Source organism: Stegostoma tigrinum, chromosome 11 (assembly GCF_030684315.1).
Source record: "Stegostoma tigrinum isolate sSteTig4 chromosome 11, sSteTig4.hap1, whole genome shotgun sequence".
Lineage (NCBI taxonomy): Eukaryota > Metazoa > Chordata > Chondrichthyes > Orectolobiformes > Stegostomatidae > Stegostoma > Stegostoma tigrinum.
In genome coordinates, this window is record NC_081364.1 from 71,065,029 (window position 1) to 71,085,316 (window position 20,288).

The window sequence follows — 20,288 nt, forward strand, 5'->3', positions numbered from 1 at the left end:
CTTGCAAATGGGATTAGATTAATTTAGGATATCTGGTCAGCATGAACAACAGGGATTGTTCCATGCTGTACAACTCGGACTAAGCATTTTTGTGTTTTCATTTCAGATTTCCACAATTTTACTTCTGCACTGTTCTTAACCTTTCATTCCCTCTGAAAGACTGAGTTACAGATTTATACAATGCCTGTTCTTCCTCCCTGGCTCTCCCACCTCTCTTTCGGTAATTTTGTGCAAACACTGACTTGAATACCTTACCTGGAGGATACTTATGAATGGATTTGTTCTATTGATAATCCAGCATATTCCCCAAGTGTCGCTGCACAAATGTCCAGAGGACTTCTCAGTTTCACAGTCTGTTTTCTCTTCTGGTTTCTCACTCATTGCACTTACTTTCTGTTTGAAAGCTTAGCCTGCAGTTAGAGAATTCGAACTGTTCCACATCCAGGTCTGACAGTCTCTTTATTTATCACAACCCAATTATCTCGGGATTTTGAACATTGAAGGAGAAAGCAGCACTCACACTTGGAGAAATGCAAATGATTTGTGTGTCAAAGAGTCTGTGAAGATTCATCTGAAATGTCCTAACACCAGCGCAGTGACACTGGGGAGAGACCGTGGAAATGGGCAGATTGCAGGAAGGAATTTCTTCATCCATCCCAGCTGGAAACTGACCACCAGAGTCACACTGGAGAGAGACCATTCACCTGCTCTGATTGTGGAATGGGATTCGCTCAGTCATCTAACCTGCTTAAACACCAGGGAGTTCACACTGGAGAGAAACCATTCACTTGCTTGGAATGTGGGAAAGCATTCACTCAGACAACTCAGCTGCTGATACACCAGCAAATTCACACTGGAGAGAGACCATTGGACTGTTCTGTGTGTGGGAAAGTTTTTCTGACTCGAATTCCCCTCTGACACACCAGCAAGTTCACTCTGGGGAGAGACCATTCGTGAGCTCTGACTGGGAAAGCATTCACTCAGTCATCCAAACAGTCACAAAGAACCACAGTTGAAGCATTTTGCTATCACTCTCATGATCAAATGAACCTTAGTTTTGGGCTGTTTGTACTGATGTTACTAATTTACTGCTCAATTAAAGGTGCTGGTATTGTGAATAAAAGGTTAATAACAGTTGTATATCTGTCAGGTGGAGCTTGGAAATAGTCACGTCAAGACACATTGACACATTCACACTGACTAAAGACTATCCACCAGCACATTATGTGAAAAGGGATTTCCTGGTTCATCAGGACTGGTTAACTAGCAGCAAATTTGAGTAACTGTTGGTTTTTTTTTTGATTCTGCTGTTAGCTGTCTCCAAACCAGGTATTTTTGGGCTTGTTTCTGGAGATCATAGAATCCCTCCAGTGTGGAAGCAGATGACTTGGCCCATCAAGTCCACACTGAACCTATGAAGAGTGTCTTACCCAGACCCTGTCTGCGTCGGTTTCCTCCCACAGTCCATAAATGTGCAAATTAGGTCGATTGACTATGCTAAATTGCCCTTAGTGTCTTGTGTGCAAAATGCAAGGATGGAGTAGGGTGTGAGACTGGATGGGATGCTCTTTCAAGAGTTCGTGTGGACTCAATGGACAGAATGGCCATCTTCCACACTGTGGGAATTCTATGATGATCTCGATGGCCCTTTATTTATTAGTTATGTCTGCACACCTTTTACAATTACGGATCCTATTGCTCTCCAGACACGCTTCAACTTTTAATAGGTATTTGTTGATTTGGAAACTATGGTAACGTTTCCTTTTGATTTTTGCCCACAAAATGAAAGTTTTAAGTCAAAACAAAAGATTGGGAGGAGTCCAATAGTATATCCCCGATTGCATTTTCCCAATCGGCTATGAAACCTGGTGACCATTGTGACTCTGTTCACGGGGGAGGGAATGCAGTCTCTTCAGATCTTTACCTGTTGTCCATGGCAGTGATGGATTTCATGATGAATACGTATACACAAGATATCACACAATGTCTTGGTTTATTTTCTGTTTAGTCTGCTGTACTTTGCTGACCAGCCCTTGACCATTAGCTATGGCAACAAACATGTGTTTTGACCAAATGGTCACATTTCCAAGTCTCAGGGACAGGCTGGGCTGGTTTTGGTATGGGGTGGGATGAGGTCAGTAGGTAGGAAATGGAGGTGCGGCTTGGGGTGGGAGGAAGGGATGGGTGAGAGGAAGAACAAGTTAGGGAGGCAGAGACAGGCTGGGCTGGTTTTGGTATGCAGTGGGGGCTGGGGATGAGCTAGGCTCATCCCCTCCCCTCACTGCATCCCAAAACCAGCCCAGCCTGTCTCTGCCTCCCTAACCTGTTCTTCCCCTCACCCCTCCCTTCCCAAGCCACCCCTCCCTTCCCAAGCCACCCCTCCCTTCCCAAGCCACCCCTCCCTTCCCAAGCCACCCCTCCATTTCCTACATCTGACCTCATCCCACCTGTACTCTCCTCTCCACCTTCGGTCCGCCTCCCCCTCTCTCCCTACTTGTTCCAGATCCCTCACCCCATCCCCCTCTCTGATGAAGGGTCGAAATGTCAGCTTTTTGTGCTCCTGAGATGCTGCTCGGCCTGCTGTGTTCATCCAGCTTCAGACTTTATTATCTTGGGAACTGCAGATGCTGGAGAAACCATTATCTCTGATTGCTGCAACTTGTCTCTTCGGACCAGATATCCTAACTTATTTTAGTCCCCTTTGCCAGCATTTGGCCTGTATCCCTCTATCCCCTTCGTGTTCATTTCCCAATCCTGATGCTGTTTAAGAGCTGTGACTGTACCACCTCCTCCATACATGCAGCATTCTGTACATGTAAAACTGTCCCTCAGGTCCCCTTTAAATCTTTTGCCTCTCAACTTAAACCCATGCTGTCAGGTTTGGATTTCTTTCCCTGAGGAAAAGATATTGCCAATTCAGCCCATCCAAGCCCCTCATGCTTTTATAAGCCCACAGTCAGCAGCCCCAGAGGAGACAGCCACGTTGAGCCCTGCCGAGTTTTCACCATCACCCCTAGACCTCCCCCTGACTGAGGTCAAATGGTCAGTCCTCAGTCAGGGGCTCACCTTTATCCCCCTCCACACACACATCAACGAATACCACTCACGTTTGGACATTGAGCAGTTTTTCCGCTGCCTTCACTGCTCCACCTATCTTCTCCTCTATCCGTCTTTGATCCACCTCTCCCTATTTATTTCAGAACCCTCTCCCCATTCCCCTTTTCTGATGAAGGGACCAGGCCCGAAATGTCAGGGTTTGTGCTCCTAAGCTGCTGCTTGCCCTGCTGTGTTCATCCAGCTCCACACTTTGTTATCTCTGATTCTCCAGCATCTGCAGTTCCCATTATCTCCGATACAAAATGTGTACATTACTGGTTAAAAATACTGAAATAATTTCATTGTCTTCAACTTTAAAATCAAATGCTGGAGTCTGCAGCTCAAAAGACATCAGAACGACTGGGCTCAGAGGAAACCCACAGTTCAGAAAATGCCCAGGATTCAAGGTGATGTCTCTGAGCAATTGCCCGTGTGTGATAACATCACCCACTTGAACACAGAGCATTCGGGTCTGCACAAACAGGTGGTGTGCACAAAGGATGTGAGGGTCTGTGGAGTGATTGAAAGGAGACTGATCAGAATGATTCAGGAACTGAGGGAAATTAGTTGTAAGGTCAGGCTGGAGAAACTAAAATGTTCTGCACAACGCAAAGGAGACTGAGGTGATCTTTGACAAAGGTGTCTAGGTTTATGCTAGATTTAGATCGGGTAGGTAAAGAGCAGCTGTTCCTCTTCACTGATCGTAAAATTATTAGAAATACAGATTTAAGATATTGGGCAATAGTTACTGGGAGATGAAAGGAAGGAACTTAACGTTACTTTTATTTGACTCAATACTGACATTCAAAGACCAATAGTATCCAGTGCTGAATGATTAAAGAATCAAGTGGCACGCTTAGATCTTGCTGTATCTAAGCAAGTTTCTGATCTGCAAAGCCTTTTCTAACACTCTGAAGCTCTGAAATTCATTTCCTTCATCTGCTCAAACACTATACTGCAAAACAAAAACCTTGCTCCTTCTTGAAACGTGCAGGTTTTTTTGGAGAATTAATGGGTTGGTTGCAGAAAGGTTGGTTCCCTTCTAGGACAGTCTAGGACCAGAATACCTCATATCAGAGTGGGGTTTCATATTTCAGTCAGAGATGAGGAAGAAATTATTCTCTCAGACAGTTGTGAATTGGTGGAATTCTTTGCAGCAGAGGTTTGTTGTGGCTGGGCAAATAAGTATATTTAAGGCTGAGATCGACAGATCTTTAAGCAATAAAGGTATCAAGGGTCATGGGGAAAGGCAACAAAGTGCAGATCAGACAGGACCTCATTGAATGGCAGAGCAGAGGTGATGGTCTGAATGGTCTCTTTCTGTTTGTAAACTCAATGGTCTTGAAACGAGGCTACAAAACTCTCCGCACTAAAATGTGCAAAATGAAAATTGCATGGAACCCTTCAGAATGCTGAACCAAGGTCAGACATGGAAAGGGGAACACACAAACGATAGCTAATGTGGGTGATTGATCCGGAGTGATCTGTTTACCAGGGTAAACAGGAAAACTGGTCTTCAGCTCTCACATTGAGCTTGGCTCAAAGTTTTGGCAAAGATCTATAGCTCAGTTTGTGGGTGAGTTGTTGACTTGTTCGCCGAGCTGACTTGTTCTTGTTCAGATGTTTCATCACCATGCTAGGGGACATCATCAGAAGAGCCTCCGTTGAAGCAGTGTTTTTCCTCCTCTGCTTGGAATTTATACTGCTTGCTCTGTTATGGTGAGTAGTGTCATTTCTGGTTTTGATCTGTGTGGGTTTGTATCGGGGTCCAATTCTTTATGTTTGCTGATTGCATGACGGGTGGAGAACAATGCCTCTAGGAATTCCTGTGCATGTCTATGTTTGGCTTGGGCTGCTATGGTTACCTTGTCCCAGTTGAACTGATGGCCTTCATTGTCTGAGTGTCTCGATATTAAGGAGAGTTTGTCATTCCGTTTTGCTGCTAGTTGAAGTTTCTGAATTCCGATGTCTAGTTTCATTCCTGTCTGTCCGATGTAATGTTTACAGTCGTAATTGCATGGCATTTGTAATCCGCATTGGTTCTGCATGTTGTGGGAATGGGGTCTTTAATTCTTGTAAGTGTTTGTCATTGAGCGGCTGTGGGCGTGTCCACCACCATGACTCTGAGTGGTCTGTTGTTACTTCCAATATATTCTTGATGTATGACAGTTGACCAGTGTGTGAGGGCGTACCGTGTCGTCCTATTGTTGTCTGTTTAACATCAGCAACCTCACCAAAATTCCCTCACACATGGTACTGCTGCAGAAGACCAGATAATCCCAGTTCCCAGGCCTGGAATCAGAGCCTCAGTGGCCCAGCCACAAAGATACAACGGGAAATGGGGGATGGCAATGAGCGCACAGGGCTACTCTGTAGTTCCTGTCACACAATCGGTGAGCTTGCAGTCCTTCTGTGACGGTACAGAGGTGCGTAAAATGCCGAGGCTGTGAGCTTGAACCTCACCCAGAGATGCTTTTATTGACATGGAGCAGGGATTATTGGGTCATCGGGCTGTGGGAAATATCACAGAGCAATGTTGGTCAAAACAGAATGTGTAAAAAGACTAGCTTCTTTTGTTGGATCTTGAACTTTCCCAGGGAAATGTCTCAATTATCAACCATATTAGAGATTGCTCTCCCATCCCCTGAGAGACTCCCCCTGCCTGTTAAATTCACTTTTTGTATGTCTATCTCTGTCTTTTAAAACTTGATTTTTATTTCATATCCACGGCGTTTTCATTGGAGCCAGTTGAATTTTCGTGTGTTTGACACCATTAGGGAGAGGAAGTGAAAAAACCTACCAGCTGTGCGGTGTGACTATGGAAGGCAGAAGGGTGAGAAAAGGATGATAAAGAGAGAGTGGGGAATGATGATCGTCTTCAGATGAATTTGAATGTCACTGTTCACAACCCGGGGAAAGTTATCACCCACAGATAAATAACAATCAGAAATATAACAATGACGGAAATTGCTGGTGAAACTCAGTAAGTCTGACGGCATCTGCGGTGGGAAAGCAGGGTTAATGTTCCCAATTCAGTGACCCTTCTTTAGAATGAGGCATGTAACTGTTGGTTTAGCGTTTACCAAAAGTTTGGTCAAATCATGAGTCTGCCCACCTGTGTGGGTTGCTGGTCTGCTTGGCCCCTTTGACATTGTGTGTCTATTAGTCATTCATTTTTGTGTGTGTGTGTGTGTGTGTGTGTGCGCGCGTGCGCGCGTTGGGGGGGGGGTGTAGAGGGAGCATGGTGGGCTCATTACCCAGAAGGTCACTGGATTGAAACCATTCTCTGCTGCTTACAACAACAAATTGATGTTTGTTAGCAGCTAAGTTAATTTTGCTCACATTGTCTCTGCATCAGCTTCTTGCTCTCAGTAACCACTTCAATCTACATTTAAACAACATTTATCCTGACATGGACACACACTGTAAATGTTACAAACATGCACCAGCTGGTAGTTTTTTCCTTTCGCTCAATCCCTTTCTCAACAGGAACCAACACCAAATTGTGACGGTCCAAATGGCTTTCTCCTGTCTCTGTCACTCTGGGATGATCTGAACAGTGACAATTATCCTCTACAGTAAGGCAATACAGCGGAGAGATAGCAGTGCAGTGGTGATAATCCCTGGGGACTGAGACACAGCAGCTGCTGGAGTTTGAATTCAATGAATAAAATCTGGAACGTAAACCAGAATTTCAGGAACAGAGGCCATGACTTTAATTTCCTGAAATCCCATTCATTCATGTCCCTTTGGAAGGGAAGTCCTTGCCTGGTCTGGCATACAAGTGACTTGAGGCCCACAACAACATGGTTGATCCCTAATTGCCCTCTGACATCAGTTCAAAGTAAATTAGGGATGAACAACAAATGCTGCCCTGACCAGCAATACCCACATCCCACAGGAGAATAAGGAAGAATAAAAACACATTCACAACAGGGAAAATGGACGTTTTCTCTGCATTGAGTTCATCAGGTCGCCCAATCTGGACAGAGATAAGGGCACCCACAGCACAGAGAAATCAGGGAAATGTGCAGACTGAGGGAAGGATTCACTTATCCACTGAGGTGGAAACTGATTTACTCAGGTGTACTGGGGAGAGGTTGTTCACGAGTCCCACGTGTGGGAAGGGATCATTCAGAAAAATAAACTCCGGAGCCACCCACAAATTCACATATAGTTATACTCTGCTGTTATAGCTGCTGCGAATCCCCACCGAAGAAGGAACCATACCTGGACACTTGTTTCCAGTGGAATTCTGAGGGTTACGCGACCTGAAATGTTATCCCTGATTTCTCTCCAGAGATGCTGCCAGTTCTACTGATCTTTTCCAATAATTTCTGTTTTTTATTTGTTTCTGATTTACAGCAATTGCAGTCCTTTCAGTTTTTAAATCCAGTGGAGTTCCACTGCTTTCTGATATATAACCATCATTAAATCCTAGTTGTAGAAGCCATAATTTAGAATAAATAATCATGTAGTTGTCCATGACGAAGAAAACCGTGGACTGCAGGGAGTTATCAATCAAGTGGAAAGATAAAATGGTGAAAGGAATTGAATCCACAGGAGTGAGTGATAATGAATTTAGGGAGACTGAACTATGAAAGTGAGGAATAGTGAGTGGTGTAGAGGGACAAACAGACCTTGGAATGAACATTCACAAATCCCTGAACATGGTTGGACAGGAAGATCAGATGGCTGAGAGGGTTTGACATATTTTGCAGGCACATTATTCAGCTGGTGGCTCCAATTCAGTTTCTCATCAATATTAGCCCCCAGGATGATGGTAATGGGGAATTCCATAAAGATACACCCAGTAAATGTCACTTGGCTGTGGTTAGATTCTCATTTCTCAGATTTGGTCATTATTTGTTGGTACATGTTGGTGCAAATGTTCTTTGTCACATGGCAGGCTCACTTCAATGGTGTCCAGGCATATTGCATTTAGATTTCTACTGCTTCAGTATCCAAGGAGCCACAAACAGTGCTAAAGTATTGTGTAATCATCAGCAAACATTCCCACTTCTGACCTTATGGCGCAGGGAAGGTCATTGATGAAAGAGCTGAAGGTGGTTGGGAATAGGACCTGATCCTGAGGAACTCCTGCAGCTGAGACAATTGCCTTCCTGCAATCACAAGCCTCCTCTTCTGTATTCAGTATTATCAAACCAGAGTGAAGTAGGGGAAGGAACCGGGTAAGAGAATGTACATTAGAAACAGAGTAGGAAAAGGAGCAGAACTTTAAAACACAGAACAAGTAGAAAATAAACTTGTCCAAGCAGCGCAGCATAAGGTAACTGTCAAATACAACCATATAAGGTCAGCATTATTGTTGCTCAGACAGTTTAACTGCAGGTCCATAACAGTGAACCATCAACAGTTACCCGGGGTTCAGAAACTATCTGTACAGCTTAAGATAGTCACGTAAGTATTGCTCACCCAGCTGTGAGCTGATGGTGGGATAGGGAAGCTCTGAAGATAATGTGGAAGTGGAAGTCCTGTTGAAATTAGAGGACTCAGAACTTCGTCAGAAACTGAACAGCATCCTGTTTTTGTAGTAACTGACATATAATTTATTTTATATCAATGTCACATGCAACCATTCTTACATGAAAATGCCTGCATATGCTGTTTTGAGCTGTAAAAGGCGTAGTGTCTCAGAGCTAAACTTACAGACCTCTTCCACATGTATGTGGCACAAATTTGAATAAATTCACCTTGTTTCGATTTACTGAGGTCTGAAGATGCAATCTTTTCAAAAACCAGCTATCCAAGGAAGAATAATATTCTCTGGTTCCTATTGAATTTAGATTTGTCATGATTCCTTAATACAATGCTCTGTCAAATGGAGCCTTAGGATAGTGGATAGTCCCTCTCACATTTGGAATTCAGCTGTTTGGTCCATGTTTTCACCAAAAATGTAGGGAGGACAGGAGATGAGTGGCCCTTGCTTCACTCAAACTGAGATCCATGACCATGATATTATAAAGCAAGAGCTGTTTGATGTTATGGTTGTCACCCAGTTTTGACTGCACTGACGTACTGACAGGCCAGACAATTGACTGAAGGCTTGTCCACACAGACCACGTGTATGGTTTCTCTTCACTGTAAACGATGCTTGTTCCTTCCATGTTCAAAGCTCCTGAGAATGAAGTGATCCTGACAGTTCTTGATCCAGTGTTTGAGTTGAGCAGCCTGTCAGTAAATGCTTCCTTTCCAATTCCCTGGAAAATAAATTTACAACAGTTAGAAGTAGAATGAAAGCTGCTAGATTATCACCTGGATCATTAAAAACTGCAGATGCTGTAAATCAGGAGTGAAAAATAATTTGCGAGTAAAGCTCAGCAGGTCTGGCAACATCTGTGAATGAAAAAAACAGGTTAATGTTTCAGGTCTGATGATCCTTTGTCAAGTTCAGGAGGAAGGGTCACCGAACTCAAAACATTAACTCTGTTCTTTCCTTCACAGAAGTTGTCAGTCCTGCTGAGCTATTCCACTTGGATCATTTGATATCTTTGAAAGGACAGAAGATGAAAAATACAGGACAAAATCAGGCTGTGGGAACTGGCTGCAGAGCCAATCATTATTTGTGCAGAGCCAGAGTGGGAGGTTTGAGTGAGACCACAACAATGCTGTCGGTGTAACAATACAAACCGTACACCTATCTGACCACAACCTGTGTCAGTCTGTAACTGGATACATGTAAATGACCGAGGCTTGCTGAAAATGCATTCTGTAAGCAAGTCGGAATTCACGGTCCTCCTATCGATAATTAATTCCCCTTTTGCACTGGTGGGATTTGTATTCGGAGTACCGTGTTCAGTTCTGGTCACCTGACTTAGAGAAGGTTGTTATGAAACATTTCAGGGCAGATTCAATGGACTAATACCTGGAACGAGTGGAGTGCCTTAAAGGAACATCTGGAGGAAAATACAGGCTCGGCCTGTATTCTCTGGAGTTTAGAAAAGAAAGAGGAGACTAAATTGAAACATGAAAGATCCTGAGGGGACCTGACCAGATGCATGGTGAAAACATGGTCCCTCTTGTGGAAAGATCTAGAACTGAGGGTCATTGTTTAAAGGTAAGGGTGAGTCCATTTGAAATAGTGAGGAACATTTCTTTTCTCTCAGAGGGCTGAGAATCTTTGTGACTCCCTTCGTCAAAAGGCAGTGGATGCAGCATCTTTTTTTTTAAAAGGCAGAGACAGATTCTTGCTGATCAAGACAATGAAAGATATTCTGAGATATGCAGGTAGATAGAACCGAGGTTGAAATTAAATCAGCGATTTTATTGAGTCACACAGCAGGCTCGAGGGGCCGAGTGACCCACACTTGTTCCTCATTCCTACATTTGAATAAACCGCAGGTCAAAGAAGCTCAGGTCTTGTCTTATTACTGTGGGTGAGGAGGGCGTTTGAGCTCCCACTTCACTCACCCAGTGGATTAGTTCCTCTCTACACCCCGGCCAGCTTCAGTTAACATTTGAAAAGTTTTAATCACATCAGCTGTCATCCTTCTAAATTACAGGGAACACATCATTCCTGGTGAGATGATGCATTTTAATAGGAGAAGAGAACACATAAATTAGGAATCAGTTATCCATTCTGCCTCTCGAGCCTCAAAAAGGTCAAAGTTGATCTATTTCGGCTTCAATTCCACATTCCCACTTGGCCTTGATAGTCTTTAAAAAAAACACATCCTGTGGGCATTGCTCGCTGTGTTTAATTGTCATTAAGAAGATGGCAGTGATCTGTCTCCATGACCCACTGTAGTCCATGACGCATAATGCTGTTCGGGAGAGAATTCAGGATTTTGACCCAGCAGCACTGAAGGTACAACAACACATTTCCAAGTCAGGATGGTGAGTGGTGTAGAGGGAATTCACGCCCAACAAAGAGTCTACAGCACGGAAAAAGGCTCCGCTGGCTCTGGCTGATCTTGACACCACATTCCAAGTGCACTGTTATTCCATCTTTTATAGCTGACCCAAACATATTTTTTCAACCATCAATTTTATGCACATTCCCTGTTTTCTTTCTCACACCCTTCTTACATATTAGGGTTACAGTAGCAATCCTCCAATCCATAAAAACTGAGTCTAGAGAATTTGGAGGAAAACCATTTGTGAATCTGCTATTTCTACAGCCACTTCCTAAGGTACTTTTGAGATGAAGGTTATCAGTGTCTGGGGATTTATCTGCCTGTTATCCCATTATTTGTCCCAATATCATTTTCCTACTAATACTGATTCCACCTTCCTATTAGACCCTGAGATCCCCTTAATTTTGGGACATTATTTGTATCCTCCTTATTGAAAACCTCAGTCATATTTAATTGGTCTGCCATCACTTTGCACCCCATTATAAATTACTTGTTTCTGCTTGTAAGGAGACCCTATATTCTTCTTGACCAGTCTTTCACTACCAATCTTCAACTAAGAGTTTAATGATGATCATGAAACCGTTGTCAATCGTCAGGAAAAACCCATCTGGCTCACTAATATCCTTCAGGGAAAGGAACTGTTATCCTTCACCTGGTTTGGCCTGTGTGTGACTCCAGCCGTACAGCAATGCAGCTGACACTTGATAACCCTCTGGGCAATCACAGATGGGCAATAAATTCTGGCCAAGCCAGCAAAGTCCATGTCCTGTAAATGAATATAAAACAAAATTCTATTGGCTGGATGGTCCCTGCAGCATGCCCTTATGTTCTGTTTTCTCACTCTTATTAAATCCCTTTGTTTCCCTTTGCAGAAATCTAAACTGCTCCCAATCCTGTTGTCAGTTGTTTTATTGGCCTAATTGTGTATGCTGCTTCCTTAAATTTAATACCTGTTCATTTCCCTTTCTGTGCTGTGGTTTCATCATGTTTCCCATTTTGTTCTTATGCCAGGCTGTGATGAAGAACTTCCACAGCTTGCCCACACCCTCTTTCAATGTTTGCCATTACCCATTTCCCACCATCCATTTAAACACTGATTCTCCATTTATCACAACTGGCTCGTGCCTCATACCATTTTAACTTCTTTCATTTAATTATAGGACCCAAGTCTCAGAAACTACAATATCACTCCAGCTTTGTGAAGAATTCTATCCTATTGTGGTCACTCATCCTTTGGGGATTTCAGAGAGATCTTGATCAACTGGGGCAATGGGCTGAGGAATGGGAGATTGAATTTTATTTGGATAAATGTTTGTTCTCCCAAAACACAATACTTCACAAAGGCAGGACTTGCACAATTAATGGTTGGGCTCTGGGTAGTGTTGCAGAACAGGAAAAAAAACCTTGGGTTTCAGGTACATCATTCTTGGAAATTTGCATCACAGGTAGACAGGGTGGTTAGGAAGGCATTTAGCACACTTGTGTTCATTGCTCAGGCCTTTGAGAACCGGAGTTGGGAAGTTATGTTGGCTAGTCCTCTTCTGTCGGACTGTGTGCTGCTGTGGTCGACCTGTTATGGGAAGATTATTATTAAACTGGGGTGGGTTTGGACAAAATTACCAGGATATTGCTGGGAATGGAGGGTTTGAGTTATAAAAATACGCTGGATCCGCTGGGACTTCTTTCACTGGAAGGTTAGGGGTTGAGAAATGGCCTTATGTAGGTTAATAAAATAATGAGGGACACAGATAAGGAATAGCAAAGGTCTTTTCCCTCAGGTGGGGGGTTTCAAAACCAGGAGCATTTTTTTTAAAGATGAGGGGAGAAAGATTTTAAAAAGGCATGACGGACAACTTTTTGTTTTACATAGAGTGCTCAGTGTGTGGGGTGAACTGCCAGAGGAAGTGGTGGATGTGGGTACAATTACAATGTTTAAAAAATTCAGGTAAGTACATGAATTTGAAAGGTTTAGAGCGAATATGGGCCAAACGCAGGAAGATGGGACTCGTTTAGTTTGGGAACATGATCGGCATGAACTAGTTTCCATGCTGTATGACCCCCTGATAACATTCTATATCTGCACACTAACTCTGAAACTCAATTTATAAATTTAAATTCTTCTGCACTTCAGAATTCCATTTAACGAATATTGTGCTCCATTCATTTTGGTAGGAAGAATTTTTCCACTTCATCCACCTCCTGCAAGTTATTTTGCCTGTAATAATGTTCCAGATTTCAGAGGAAAAATTGAAAGTGGGGCAAAACAGGTGAGGGAGTAGCTTTTATTAATAAGGAAAACATTGCTGCTATCACCAGAAGAGATATTTTAGAAGCACCATCCAATGAAAACATATGTTGAAATTAGAAATAAAAAGGAACGATCATCTAATGGGATTGTACCATAGGCTTCCTAATAGTCAGAGGGAAATTGAGGAACAAATGTGCAGAGAGATCTCAGATAGGTGTAAGAATATTAAGATTATAATAGTTAGTAGAAATATTTTGGTTTGAAAACAGTTCACAGAAATGGGGGAGATTTTCAATGAATTTCTTCTCAGTGTTTACTAAGTAGATAATCGTGAATGCTAAGGATAAAAAGGGAAGCAAGTGGGGATGTTCTGGACCATCGCGGAGGTGTTTACAGCCTTAAAGCACATTAAGGTTGATAAATCCACTGGACCCAATGAAGTCCAGCTTCGGACACTGCCGGAGGCTGGGGAAGAAATTGCAGAGATTTTTCCTTCATCTTTTGCCACTGCTGAAATTCCAGAAGACTGGAGGGTGGCTAATGTTGTCTCATTGGTTAAGAAAGATAGCAAAAACCAGCCAGGGAACTACAGTCCAGTGAACCAGTGGTAGACACGGCATTGAAGAAGATATTCAGGGAGTGGATGCACAAACGCTTGGATATTCAAGGTCTGATTTGGGATAGTCATTATGGCTTTGTGCACAAGAATCATGTCTGACAAATCTATTCATGCTTTTCGAAGAGGTAAGCAAGAGGATTGATGAGAGTAAGGCAGAGAATGCTGTCTATGTGGACTTTACTAAGTCCTTTAACAAGGCCCCATACAGCAGGCTAGTCATGAAGGTTCGGTTGTGCGGGATCCAGGGAGAGCTAGCTCATGGGATCGATGGTAGGAAGTAGAGCGTGATGGCTGAAGGTTGGTTCTTGGACTGGAGTCCTGTGGCTCATGGTGTGACACAGGGTTCAGTACTGGGACCTTTGTCATTTTTCACTTACATAAACGATCTGGATGTGAATGTACACGGCATGATTAGTAAGTTTGCGGATGATACAACATTAAGAGGTATCACTGATGTCAGTGAAAGTTATCAAAAATTACAGGGGGATGGTGATCAGATGGGTAAGTGGGCTGAGGATTGCTAAATGAAATTCAATACAGCTAAGTGTGAGGTGTTGGCCTTTGGAAAGTTCAACCGAGGTCAGAGTCATACAGTGAATGGTAAGTTCCGAGGAGTATTGTGGAACAGAGACACTGAGGAGTACAAGTACATAGTTGGTTGAAAGCAGCATTACAGGTAGACAGGGTGGTGAAAAAAGCATTTAGCATGCTGGCCTTCTTCGGTCGATGCATTGCATATAAGAGTTGGGATGTTATGTTAAAGATGTACAGGTCATTGGTGAGGCCACACTTGCAGTGTGGTGTACAGTTTTGGTCACCCAGTTACAGGAAAGGCATAATTAAACTGGAAAATGTGCAAAGAAGAGTTATGAGGATGTTGCTAGGAATAGTATGCAAGTTCTAAGGACAGGTTGGCCAGGATTGGACTTTATTCCTTGGAATGTAGGAGAATGAGGGCTGACCTTACTGAGGTGAATAAAATCATGAGGGGCATAGACAGGATGAATGCACATAGTCTTTTTCCCAGGAATGGGGAATGGAAAACTAGAGTGTACAGATTTAAGGTGAGAGGGGCAGATTTAAGGAGGATGTGAGGAGCAACTTCTTCACACAGAGAGTGGTGCATATTTGGAATGGGTTGCCAGAGAAAGTGGTTGAGACAGGTATAATAGCAACGTTTAAAACACATTTGGGCAGGTACATGGGTGGAAAGTGTTTAGAGGGGGACATGGACCAAATGCAGGCAGTTAGAAATTGCTGAGTGGGCACCATAGTCAGCACAGACCAGTTTGGGCCAAAGGGCCTGTTTCCATGCAGTATTACACTCTGACTTTAAACCTCCAGGTCCTGCTCTAGTGCATCAAACCATGTTGTGGGAAGTTAATTAGAAAACATGGGGCCCCTTTGCAGAAATATTTGTTTCATCTATAATTACGGGTGAGGTGCCAGATGACTGGAGAGTGGCTGAAATAGTGCCTTCATTTCAGGGACGTGAGGAGAAGCCTGAGAACTATCGAGCTGAGAATCTGACTTTGGTTTTGGGTATGTAGTTGAAGGTAATCGTGAAATGTAGGATTTATGTATTTGGAAAGGTAGGAATGATTAGTTGATTGATTTTCTTGGAGAAGTAACAAAGAAGATAATTGAGGGCAGAGTGGTGGAAGTAGTTTATATTGACAAGAGTAAAGCCTTTGACAATGTTCCACAAGGTGGACTAATTAGTAAAGTTAGATCATATGGGACTTGGAGGGGGGCTTGTCAACTGGATACAAATATGGCTTAGTGACAGGACACAGGGACTGGTGGTAGAGGGTTGTTTATCAGACCGGAGGCCTGTTCCCAGAAGTGTTCCACAGGGGTCAGTGCTCGGTCTAATTTTGTTTGGCGTTACATAAAAAAGTGATTTAGATGAGAATAGTGGAGACATGGTTAGCACGTTTGCAGATGACACCAGAATAGTGGACAGCAAAGTAGGCTGTCCAAGATTACAAAAAAAGAGATCTTGATTTATATGGTTAAGAGGCTGAAGAATGGCAGGTGGTGTTTAATTTTGATAAAGGCGAGGTATTTCATTTTGGTAAAACAAACAAGATCAGGACTTGTACAATTAAACGTAGGGCCTTGGGGTTAGTGTTGTCGAACAGAGAGACCTCAGGGTTCAGGCCCTTAATTCTTTGAGGTTGGCGTCACATGTTGAAAGGGTGGCTACTTCAGATCTCCTGTTATATGAAGAACATCATCAAGCTGGGGAGGGTTCAGAAAAGATTTATCAGGATGTTGCCAGGAATGGAGGCTTTGAGTCGTAAGGAGAGGCTTGATCGGTTGAGATATTTTTCCACTGCAGTCTAAGAATTGGAGGCGTGGACTTATATGTTTATAAAATCATGAAAAGTAAAGATAAGGTGAATGGAAGATCCCTTTTCATTCATGGGACGTATTTCAAGACTAGGGGGCTGGAGAAAACCAGCTGAAACGTTCACTCTCCATGTATGAAGTTGGACAGTTGCTTTTGCCAAACTATTTATCGAAGGGCCAAAGAGATGGAGACTGGGTGATGCTTCTCGTGGTTGGATTAACTTTCTACTCTGGGTGGCTTCATGCTACACTTACAGTCTACAGGTTACCAGTACTGGAGGGTATGAGTTATGAGGAGAGACTCGGACTTCACTGGAGGTTGAGGGATGACTTTAGAGAGGTTTGTAAAATCGTGAGGGGTATAATGTGTACAGCAAGGGTCTTCTCCCTTGTAGAGGGGAATCCAAAACTGGAGGGTATATTTTTAAAGGGAGAGGAGAAAGACTTAAAGGTAAACAAGGGGGAGCTCTTTCAAACAGAAGGTTGTTTCTATGTGGAATGAACTGCCAAAGGAAGTGGCAGATGCAGGTACACTTCCAATATTTAAAAGACATTTGTACAGGTACATGAATAGGAAAGGTTTAGAGGGATATGGAACCAACTCAAGCAAGTGGGACTCGTTCAGTTTGGGAAACTGGTCGGCATGGACAAGTTGGAACAAAGGAGGCTAAAGAACTCAAATGATTGTTGATATTTTGAAAACAGTTCATGTTGCAGGAGAGGAAGTGTTAAATATCTTGGAAATATGAAGATGGATAAATCTCCAGCACCTGATCTAATGTACCCCAAGACATTATGGGAAGTAAGGGAAGAAATTGCAAAAATGTTGGTATCATCTATAAATACGTGTGGGGTGCCAGATGGCCAGAAATGGCTGATATTATGCCTTTGTTTTCGAAGGGATGTAGGGAGAAGCCTGAGAACTATAGACCTTAACGTAACACTGGAAAACAGTGACAGAATTAGAGTCAGTATGGATTTATGAAAGGGAAATCATGCTGGACAAAACTGCTGGAATGTTTCAAGAATGCAACATTTGGAGTTGAAAAGCCAGTGGATGTGGCTCATGTGCGCTTTGAGAAGGCATTCAAAAGGTCCCACAGAAGAGATTAAAAAGTAAAGTTAAAGCATGTGAGACTGGGTATTCACGGGGATACAGAACTGATTGCTTCTATGTGCCAGTCATTTCTTGTGTGCCAGCCAGTGACCAGTGTGATACTGCAGGGGTCAGTGATGGACGCCAGGTATTTCCATCATCTATTAGTTATTTAAATGAGAAAACTCGAATATCATATCTGCAAGCTTGCAGGTTTAGGACAGTGATCTGTGAGGAGGATGCAAATATGCTTCAGTGTGACTTGGAGTTGAGTGAGTGGGGCAAAAATGCAAGGCAGATGAAACGTAATGTGGATAAGTTCAAGACTATCCAGTTGGATTACAAAACTAGGAAAACACAAGTCACTGACAGTAAGCATGCAGATGCAACGGGGGGCGAAGAGGGCAAATGGTATTTTGACATTCAGAGTGACAGCATTTGAGTACAGGAGCAGGGGCGTCTTGCTGAAATTGTACAGGATCTTAGTGAGACCACACCTGGGGTGGTACGTGCAAATTTGGAATTCTTATCTGGCTACGGACGCTATTCACACAGTTGATGTGAGACTGATTCCTGGAATGGCAAGGCTTACGTATAAGGACAGCACTGATTGGTTAGGATGAAATTCACTGGAGTTTAGATTAGATTAGATTCCCTACAGTGTGGAAACAGGCCCTTCGGCCCAACAAGTCCACACCACCCCTTGAAGCATCGCACACAGACCCATCCTCCTCCAACCCACATACCCCCAAACACTACGGGCAATTTAGCATGGCCAATACACCTAGCATACACATCTTTGTACTGTGGGAGGAAACCGGAGCACCCAGAGGAAACACACGCAGACACGGGGAGAAGGTGTAAACTCCACACAGACAGTTGCCCGAGGCTGGAATCGAACCTGGGTCCCTGGTGCTGTGAGGCTGCCGTACTAACCATTGAGCCACCGTGCCACCCTAGTTTAGAAGAATGAGGAAAGATTTCACAGAAGCCAATAAAATTCTAACAAGCCTAAATACAGGAAGCATGTTGTCAATGACCAGGGAGTCAGATCTTAGGGGCATGGGCTAAGCTGTTAATAGCTGAAATGAGGAAACCTTTTTAAAAAAAAACAGAGACTGGTGACCCTGTGAAATTTGCTGCCACAGAAAGCAGTTAAGGCCAAACACTAATGATGATGATGATGATGATGATGATATGTATAGTTGCGAGGGCTTAAGGGATCAAAGGGTATGACTCTCAAGTGGGAAGAGGCTGAGTAGAATGATCAGCCATGATCAAAGTGACTATCGGTAAAAGGATCAAAAGCTACAATGGCCTGCAACTGTTCCTATTTTCTATGTTTCTAATATGGTGAAGGTGGAATAAGAACAAAATGATTACAACTGACACAAATATCAGCACAACCTTATCACCACTGAATGAAAATCCTATAACTCCTTTCCAAACAGCAACATGGGAGCTACTTCACCACGTGGATTGCAGCAGTTCAACAAAGTGCAGCGTGATTTTGGAAGCTTCTGGAGTGGCTGCTCTGTCTCTCATTTTCAATCCAGTTTTCAAGTTGTTGAATGCCCTGAGAAAAGCAACATAGTATGTAAGAAATATCTTTGGACGTTTGCTGATACTGGGGGACCCGAGGGGTGGGACAGTGGCTGGGGTTACAGGAGGGGGTAAAGTTGGGGAAGAGGGACAATGAGAGAAACAACTGGCTGGATTTTGTGGTGGGGTGATGGGCGAAGAATAACCCCAATATCCAAACCACAGGGCCACACCCTGTGCAGCTCTCTCTCTCCACTCTGTGGTCTTTCTCTGAGCCTCTGTCACACCAGCAGCCAGCTCAGCAAAGATGTGCATGAACACGGACACTTTTCCATCAGTCTCGGACACGAGGACAAGCATATTGCAAACTGTCCTCAGTGAGCACAGCAATGATTTAAACCATTAGCTTTTGATACCAGCCCCATTCACACCAAAGACAAGATAAATTTAAAAAAACAAAACTGTCCACATTACATAAGCAGTTTCCATGATGCACTGTTTCACATGGACAGAGGATTGTCAAACCTTTACCCTGTCACATCAGCAGCTAAATACCTTTTCTCAGAAAGCCCCTGTTGTAAAGTCCTTCTGTTTGATCATGTTCCCTCCCAGACCTGCTGGCACCAGTTCCCAGATGCTGACCTTATTAATGGCCAAGAGTCTACACAGTTTTTGAATAAGAAACATCCAGCAATTAACTTCCAGGCCTGGCCTCAGAAACCAATAATTGATTTTGTATTTTTTTAAGCACAACTGCTGCTCACAGCCCAGACGTGACCGTTCAACTCTCAGGTTCAAGCCAAAATGATTTTTAAAAACTCAGCGCGGGTGCTAACACAGGACACAGTGGAAAGACCTCTAACCAGTGAGAGCACATTGGAGTTCTGCTTTACTGAGAACACCTCTCATTGCTGTAATCACATTCTGAAGTGGCTTGACAGGGTAAAAGCTGACAGGACTTTCCCTCTCACAGGACAGTCTGGGCCTGTTTCAGGGAGGAAGCCTGAGGCTCTCTGCAATCTACACGCAGCACGAGAAGACCCCTGTTTGAGACTTGAGACCTAAAGTGAGCAATCATGCAGCCCTCTTGCTGGAATACAGCACCGAAGCTGCCCTCCCCTTCAACCTGTACTCACCGCTTGTGGCTCCCATGGAGGACCATTTCATTCCGGACATCCCTCCCAGTGCGCATGCTCCATAGCTGACCAAAACATCTAACGACCAATAGCAAGCAAGAGGCGGAACAGGAAGAAGGCCCCGGATGTGCTTGTTCTCCAACCAATCAGAGGACGAGGCCACAATTCTGAGGGCGGGTCACCGGACCCGAAACGTTAAACTCTGCCTGATCCTTCACAGGTGCTGTAGACAGGCTGAGCTTTTCCAGCAAAATAAAGTGTGGGGCTGGATGGACGCAGCAGGACAAGCAGCATCTCAGGGGCACAAAAGCTGGTGTTT

General features: G+C 43.6%; 2 long non-coding RNA genes across 2 annotated transcripts in view; one reads left to right on the forward strand and one right to left on the reverse strand.

Moving 5' to 3' along the window:
• Positions 1–1,123, forward strand: part of LOC132210219 (uncharacterized) — a 91,521-nt gene extending 90,398 nt beyond the window's left edge. Inside the window, exon 5 of the long non-coding RNA XR_009446449.1 lies at positions 107–1,123. This is a non-coding gene — a long non-coding RNA (uncharacterized LOC132210219). The remainder of the gene's footprint in view (positions 1–106) is intronic.
• A 7,519-nt stretch (positions 1,124–8,642) lies between these two features.
• On the reverse strand, positions 8,643–20,078 carry LOC125450264 (uncharacterized). Its single transcript, XR_007247067.2, has 2 exons — positions 19,970–20,078; positions 8,643–9,317 (listed from the first exon to the last, which is right to left on the reverse strand). It is a non-coding gene; the product is annotated as an uncharacterized LOC125450264 (long non-coding RNA).
• Between the last annotated feature and the right edge of the window lie 210 nt (positions 20,079–20,288).